This window comes from Belonocnema kinseyi, chromosome 7, assembly GCF_010883055.1.
Source record: "Belonocnema kinseyi isolate 2016_QV_RU_SX_M_011 chromosome 7, B_treatae_v1, whole genome shotgun sequence".
In the NCBI taxonomy this organism is placed as follows: domain Eukaryota; kingdom Metazoa; phylum Arthropoda; class Insecta; order Hymenoptera; family Cynipidae; genus Belonocnema; species Belonocnema kinseyi.
This window is the reverse complement of record NC_046663.1, coordinates 88,245,077-88,254,007: the sequence shown is the minus strand read 5'-3', so window position 1 is coordinate 88,254,007 and position 8,931 is coordinate 88,245,077. Positions and strand designations below refer to the sequence as shown.

Here is an 8,931-nt window from a genome sequence, read left to right as displayed (position 1 = left end):
AATGTAAGCTATGAATTATAATAATATACATTTATGGGAACGATGAAATTTCAGGAATAAACTCGAGTGCGAAGCACCAGATACGTGATGAGAATGTGTTCGTTAAAGCCGAAGGAGGTTTAACGAAAAAGAATTCACAATCATCAAACTACTGTTGCGATGTTTTCACCTTTATTTTTAACATGTCTATATGCACAAATATCGAGCGCGTAGCCCAAGGTAAATACAATTACAGGAATGTAAACATTTGTTGTATTATTCGGAAGAATTTTGTACTATTTTGTATTTTATTGTATTATATTCAGTTTTATTGTAGTTTTAATTTCCTACAGGAATTTACAACTACAAGCATTTACATGAATTTACAGCTTTTGCAGCCAAAAAGTTGTTCTCTTTCGACCTAGGATTACAAATATTTAGACAGTGGCGTAACTACAACCGTGTAGGCCCCACGGCAGAAATGTTTAGGAGGCCCCTCTTATAAAATTAAAAAGCAAACAGTGTATAAGTGTAGCTGAAATACATAAAAAAATATTTCACATAGTTCTTTTTATAATATATTACAATTTATATTTTATTTTAGACAATTTATATCATAAATTATACATATTTCTGACATCAAAATTAGTGTTGCACCGTTAAAAAAAATATCTGCACGTTGCTATATTGCAATTCGTCTCTCTTTCATTTTGACAAACTTATTAATAACAATTTCGATATCCAATTATTTTGCGTCATCAAGTTCGATTTTCAGTAGAGATAGATTTAAGAATCGACTTTCATGCATTCTATTCCGTAAATAGGATTTTATATTTTTTAATTTGCTGAACGTCCTTTCGCAAGTTGCTATACTGTAACATGCACAGTTAAATAAATTCTTAGGGGATTACTTCTGAAAAATCGTTTTCCATGAAGCTGTATTTAATGAGTAAAGTACGGAAAGCATCTTTTACTGTTGTATCATTGAACCCGTTACTATTTAAAAATGGGATAAAGTTGATGACTAGCAAGAGGAATTCTTTTGTGAAATCCTCATGATATCGAATCTGTAAATTTTCTGTAAACTATGTATTCACAATGTTTAATTAGCATTGTGCACATCATTATAAATTCAAACTTCACCACATTTAAAAAAAAAATAATAGATGCTTGTAGCTGCATTAATCCATAAGGTTACGTTTTTTCATTAGCCGAGAAGATTTCGGTATATTTCAGATATCTAGAGAAATAATCTAGACAATTCTAAATAAAATGTGTTTATTTGAGAAGAGATTACACAATTTTAGGAAAAATTTAAACCAGTTTAGAAGATTGTTAGGACCGTTCAAACCTTGGAAATTTTTTTAAATATTTGATAAATTTTCAGAAATCTTTAAAAGTATTAAAATGTTTTTTATATATTTTAAAATTAAAAAATTCGGAAATATCTTTTAAACTAACTTCAATTACCTTTAACTTAGTTACTTCAATAATACTTCAATAAGTATTCTCTTAAAATTAAAAATGGTTAAAATCCGTTGAATCACATTGAAAAAAATGTCGAGATTTGTTTAAATAATTAAAAAATGGTTAATATATCCTTTCGAATTTCTATCATTGAAATAAATAATTATTTAAAAATGCACAAGAATGTATGAAATTAAAATATAATTTTGACAGAAGGAGGCCCCCCGCAATGGGGGTTTCGCGGTAAGGAAGTTACGCCACTGTATTTAGAATATTGCAATGTCTTTTAAAATCAGACTATGACAATGTTCTCAATATTTATCATCCTAGCTCGAACAAGAGCAACTTTTTGATTGCAAATAAAAAATAAGCAATTGAGAAAGAATTAATCACATTCATCGAAATTAAGAGATTCAAACTCTTGAAAATATAGATTTTTTCATTTGAAGTTATAAAACTGAACTGAAAATTAAAACGCTTAAAAGTGAATATTTTTCAATTTTAATATTAAAGCTTTAAAAATTTAATTAAAAACCTCCATAATTTACGCGTGTAAGATGGAAGCTTTTAACACTTTTCAATTGAAAAGAAGTCCATGCTGTAATTTTTAAAGCTAACATTGAAAATGATAGCGTGAATTTCTATTTTTTTAAATATTTGAACTCAACAATTTTTAAAAGTTAAATATTTAGAATTATGCAGCTTCACGGCTTTTAATTTAAAAATTTTCAATTGAAAAGTGTTAAAAGTTTCCATTTTTACGCGTAAATTGTTGAGCGTTTGAATAAAAACAATTTTAAGCTCTGATTTTAAAAGTTTAAAATTCAAAAGTATGTATTGCATTTTAATTCACGAAATGATATAGCCATGGATATAGGAAACAAGGGACTACCCGTGCAGAAATCGCCCGATTTCAAACGTAATACCGATCTGGCCTTGATCGGTAGAACCGTGCGGCCCATACCTGGGCCCGACCGAGCCAAACCGATTTCCAACTGAAACGCCATCTCCATGCGCTCGAAGAACTAGTGCTGCTTGTTTTTTTCTGGTAGTGCAGTGAAATTTGTATACATAATACTCGTTTAAAATATTCTAGCAATGTTTATAAATGCATGAGGCGAGTAAGCCACGTGTTCAGAGGCACCAAACACCAGTCAGTTGACCTCGAAACCTGTGCGAGGAAGATGAGAGTAAGTAATTACACTCTGCGGGCTCATTGAAACCTAACCTCAAATAAATTAATAATTAATTAAATGTTTTGACGTAAAATTAGTATATTTACCATCAAATGAGTGAAATATTATTATATGATGAAATTGATTAAGTTCTTTTGTTTTCAATTATGATTAAAGAACTCAAGGTTTTTCGATTTAATGTAGAGTTAGAATCATCAAGTCTATTGACAAGAAATGAACTGCAGTATGCACAAAATTGTAATGTTTTTAAATTATAAGAGTAAAATATGTGATACAATCGATTATGTTATTGATACTTTGATTCTGTATTAATAATAAATTTAATACAGAAATACATTAAGGACAAATTTTCATAACATTCCAGCAAGAACTAGTTATACAAATGCACATGCGTCGCATTCTGCATCTAATTGGTTTCACGCGAAGTTTAAAATTATAAACGAAGTTTTTTTTCTTTTTTATTATAAACAATGCAATTTCAACTTATAAAAATGTCCGTTAAATCGAAATGAATTAACAATAATAAAAATTAATTAAATGCATATTCTGTAAATAATATTTAAAACAACCAGAAATATTTAATTCAAAAATTTTCATTTTTGTTTAAAAGTTGTTTGGTCTATATTTCTTCTTAACCGATTTAAAATAATAAAACAATCTAATAAATGATGGCGCAATTTTTTGGAAAAAAAATTATCTACAACCACCTTCTTGAATTTTTCAAGAAGTAATGCAATTGACTGAAAATTGAATTTTTTTGCAGTAATATGTTAATAGATCGTAAATCATACCTTATTTTTGATGATTTTCTTTGGAAGCATTCGAAAATATCAAGTTGTAGGGAATCTTTGTGCCAAAAAACTTTTTCTAATTTGTTAAAAAGTTTTATAAGCAACATTTTTTCAAGAAATTAAAATTGTTGCTTAAAATATTTGTGGTTATCATCCAGTTTTTCATACAAAACAAACCCTTTCCTCGAAACTGATACCATCCACAATAATTTTACAATTTTCAAAAGTATAATTCAATTTTGTATTCTGAAACCTTTTCTTTTCGTGCCTGTAGTACCTTAATTTTAACTTAAAATAACTTAATTTGAAATTCAAAATATTAAGGTGGCCTTCGAAAGGAGAGGACTATTCGATAGTTTCGTGTTTACTTATATTAAAACTCCATTTGTGAAATTCATGAATGGATTATAATGAGACTCATTGTGTGCCGATCGGACACCGATCGGGTTTCCCAATCGGGTGTCCTGACCTGGCCCCGATCTGGGCGTGTGTTTCATGCGCGGCCTGGCCCCGACCAGGATTCCCGATCGGGACCCGACCGGGACTGGTCTGGTCCCGATCGGGGCCAGACCGAGATTTCTGCACGGGTAGGCATGCCATTGCGGGGGTGATGCAATGAGGGGGGAGGTCCGTCACCTTTTGATGTCCCGCGACAAACATGGCAGCGCCCACATGTTTATATTTTCCTACACAGTTTGTCGGCCAAAATACTCGTGCGCATAATCAAATGGCACATCGTAAGATGGCGGTTCTCCCCGCGCATGGAATTCTCCCCCCTTCCGTGGATTCAACCCCGCTCGCCAAGTTAAGATGGCATGCCTAGTCCCGTGTTTCCTATGTCCATGGATATATCGAACGGAATTGACTATAAGCTTCATCAAGCGGTCAATAGAGGTCTGGCGCATTTTTCTATAGGAGTTTAACATCTTAGATGTATAATTTAACATGCAAATATATTCAAGCCTAATAACTCTAAAAATATTAATTTTAAGTATTAATAGCATCCATTCTAACCCACGACAATCGGGGAGATGAAAATGTATGCTCCTTAATGTGCTGATGCGCTCTCTCATTGAGAATCAGACTGAATTCTTGGCTACCATGTGATTCACGGTCTACCCTGACCATAGTTGAAGGATCCGCAGTCTAAACCTGTTAACTGACATTTCAGAAATGTTGCACGTCGAAGGAAGGTCGTTGTCATTTTTGCAATGTTCAATATTTTTTTATTCCGTAAAATGTTTTTTGCTCATTTACTAGAGAAAAATAATTCACGTTTTATAAAATTTAAATAAAAATAGAACGTTATGTGACAAGTAAAGCTGTACGTTTAATTTTTCTGTGTTATTTTTCAAGTTGCGGACAAGTTTTATATGACAAAATGCTTGGAATCGGATGCCAAACATAGATGTGCTTGCAAACATTTAAAATAGTTTATTGCACAAATTTGCTGCGTATTATTAATCGAGAAGCGTCGCTGACCTTTCGTCTTTACAGCGATCTGTAGACGACAACATCGAAAATGACGTGGAAGTAGCCACAACAAACTTTTGATACATGCATAGACTTAACTGCACACGCACTGACATGTGTATCACAAACAAAACTAAAAAGAATTTTGCCGTTTCGTTTGTGGGATATTAATTGCATATAAAAATGTTCCAGAAAATACAAAAAAGTCAATTTCGAAAAAAATTTCACTTGGCAGGTTTAGACCGCAGGCCCTTCATCTCAAGTACGTTTTTCGGTGCAATTGCACAATAGGGGCGTCACCTGTTTTTTTTTTTTTTGGCTGGAAAGCCAGTTTTTCAGCAACAAACTATTAGAATCTTTAATTAAACGATAAATCAAGGGATTTGATCAGGCAGAAGTTTTGAACTATTGTTACTTTTGTTACTACGAATCTACGATATCTTAAATATGATTATGTTACGATATCGCAATGATCATATTTAACTCTCCGTTTAGGTGCTGCTAAACATCCAAAGGGCCAGAAACACCTCTTTGACAGGTCACAAAAATAATTTGGTCAAAACCCTATCCTTTTCCAACGTTCTGTGGGGGCGGTAAGGCACCTCTATGACTAGTAAAAAAAATAATGTTGGTCACATCATTACCCATTTCCAAATCCTCGTTAAATATGATCATTGCAATATATCGTGACAGACCCATATTTAAGATATCATAGTAACAAAAGTAACAATAAATTTTAATTTTTGCCTCATAAGATCGCTTCATTTATAATTGAAATTAAATATTCTAATAGTTTGTTGCCAAACAAAATTTCTTTTCCAGCCAAAACAGAGGTGACAGATGACGCCCCTATTCTGCAATCTAACCCGTTTTTTAACTTCCTATTTCCGATCACTGCTGTCGCATTCATTTTTCTTTGTTTCAGGAACACATATGATATCCAGCTTCATTTCGTGCATCATTTCCCGTAAGTAATGTCCAAAATAATAAGGTAATCCGCCGTAAGATAGTGAGTCCAAAATAAATAACTGAGTCTAGAACTATATGGAATCGAAAAAGTCATGTTTAGCTTGTGTTGAATACTGAGGAGGGCAGCAGCTTTCTGCGTTTTAGCAGTAGATAAAAAAATCTGTACATTTTCCGAAATTCCCGAAGATTTCCACAAATTTTATAAAGTTTGGTGTATTCCTTTTAATTTCACAAATTTCCAACGGGCTTATCCTTTCCTATGGCAATAAATAATTTGTTGTATACGGCAAAATATTTAAAAACAATCGCGCAAGAATGAACTGCGTAAATTAAAAATATGTATTTTAGTTTTCGTGAAAACAGTACCACTTTCGAACCATTTTCGAATTTAATACTCGAACCACTTTCGTAGCTAGAATCTGTCAAACTAAATGCAGAGAAGCGCGTTCTCAATTGGATACTCAGTTTTATTTTGTTTCTGTTTCACCTTTCACATTTGTGTGTACATTGAGTTACGAGAAAACGAACAAAATGGAGGGGGGGAGGGGGTCTCAAAAATCGAATGTTTACATGTAATAAATTTGAAACACCCTAATTTGTATACAGAAGCTTATTTATATATGTATTTGTAATATTTTATAATAAATTATATAATTATATTATCGCAATATTTTTTTGTGATTTACATAATTATGTAATCAAATTATATAACTATATATAATTTATTAATGATCATTTAATTTAATAAGTAACCCTCTGATGGCGCCCCTGGGTCCGTCGGTACCCAGGTAAGAAGAGGGGTGTGGGGATAGTGGTCGCTAAATTAGGTGAAAAATAAGGTCTAATTGTCAAGCATGTCACCCTACTCTAAAGTCAGCATCTATTCAAGTAATAAGCGTTTGAAGCGCTTTGTGGGCATATATTCACAATCATCAGATTTGAAAAACAAGTATACTTTTTTTGATGATAAAAGAACTGATAACACGACCCTACTGTTGGAAATGTACAGTTTATGAATCACTGCGATTTTTTTAATTTCACACAATTTTAAGGGAATACCCGAAGAAAACGCGATTTTTGATTATTTTTGTAAATTTGTTTAAAATTTTACCATCTTTTGCCTAATCAAAATATGAATACCAAACTTATACAGCTGTATTCTTGACATTCTAAAGATTTTATTTCACTCCTGAAAATTTGAAAAATATGTATTCTAAATAGTTTTCATCTATGAAATATGTTTTGGGTACCTACATACCCAGGTGCACCATGAACGGGACGCCAGAAAATGTGCGCCATCAGAGGGTTATATAAACTAATTATATAATCACAATAGAAATACATATTATATAAACACATGTATGTATAAATAAGCTTCTGTGTATATATTAGAGTGGTTCAAATTTATTACCTGTAAACATTCGTTTTTTGGTGATCAACGCCCCCTTCCCATTTTGTTTGTTTTCCAGGAAAAAGAAAATCTATAAGAATTTTTTTTTCAGCGTTAACCCATGCACACAGACCTTTAAAATTAACATGGGGTTTTAAATGGGAAATGATTAATTTTTGAAAAAAAAAAAATGGAAAAAGAAGCACTTTTCGTAAACTTTTGGTCAATTAAAGTATTAAACTTATTGAAGTAATTAAAGATAATTAAAGTACCTTATCAGGAATCTTTAAGGAATAATTTTAACCCATTAACATCATGTTTACATCCCCCCTCCCCCATACGTTTTTATTATGCAAGTTTGAGCGCGCCTAGGGCGCGCGACTGTTGGTTCTCGCGCTCCGCCCTCGATTGTACATTTATCTCGCGCTTCGCGCTCGATTGTGTTTTTACCTCGCGCTACGCGCTTGGTCTTTATATTTCTTCCGCATTCGTGGACATACCTTTTAAAATCAAAGGTCAACGGACTGACAACTGTAATTTTGTGATTTTGAACTCTCTTTTGTTAAAGCGTTTTCGGTTTTAACGAACACATTCTCATCACGTATCTCGTGCTTCGCACTCGATTTGTCCAAAATTTCAACTTTTCTACATTATAAATAACACTTTTATATTAAATATGATATATTTCTTATGTAACTCTGTTTGGGATTGCTTATTCAAAAATTGCAAAATAAAGAGCAAATTGTATTTATCATGATTATTTTTATATTTGTTTCTTATTTTGCTTTAAATTGTATTCTGAGCTGCGCATAAACATGCATCATTTCAATAAATTTATATAATTACAATTCATAATATGCATAAAAATTGAATAATACTAATTCTTATTTCCTTGTTTTTGTCATATATTTTTATTTTAAATCTTGTTTTTTACGATTGAATAAAAAATACTGTGCGTCTGTATAGGGTCTAATACAGAAATATATATAGGTTCCTATATAGGATCCTGTATCCTCTTTCGTCTTTTCTGTCCTTTTTCCAAAAATTTAATTTTTTATTTTTAATCTTATTTTTTACAATTAAAAGAAAATCTACTCGTCCTATCTAAAAATGATTACTAATAAATTAATAGATTTTTTCACGCGAACATTTTTTGTCTGTTAATTTTAGTTTGTACGTTGTGTCATTTATAAAAAAATTTAATATTTTTATTTTGAATTTCAATTTTTACGTCTAAAGCAAAAACTACGTGTCCTATCAAAAATTATAGCTCTTTTTGGATGAACAAGTTTCCGTAGTTTGTGTCGCTAGTCCAAAAAAATTTTATTTTTTTTATTTTTAATGTTTTTTTTACGGCTAAAAACAAAATCTACGCATCCTATCGAAAAATGATTTATTATAAATTTGTAGGTCTTTCCAGGGCGCACAATTTTAGCTTATTCATTTTTTTCGTATCTTGCATAGTTTGACCATAAATGGTAAATTTTGGTTTTATAAAAGAGTATACCAAAGGCCAATCCAATCTGTCAATTCTTTCGAAAGTTAGCGTGCTGCCAAACTAAAAATCTACAGACACACACACAGACAGACAAATTCGTAAAAACCTGTTTTTCGGATTCAGGGAGTCTCAAAATGTATATATTTGACAAAAACGGGGGGGGGGGGG

General features: G+C 31.7%; 1 protein-coding gene across 1 annotated transcript in view; it reads left to right on the top strand.

The window, feature by feature from the left end:
* Window positions 1-2,609: 2,609 nt before the first annotated feature.
* LOC117177100 (ras-related protein Rab-23) overlaps window positions 2,610-8,931 on the top strand; it is a 46,751-nt gene continuing 40,429 nt past the window's right edge. Inside the window, exons 1-2 of the mRNA XM_033367590.1 lie at window positions 2,610-2,636; window positions 5,832-5,873. The gene's annotated coding sequence lies outside the window, so the exon portion shown is untranslated. The remainder of the gene's footprint in view (window positions 2,637-5,831; window positions 5,874-8,931) is intronic.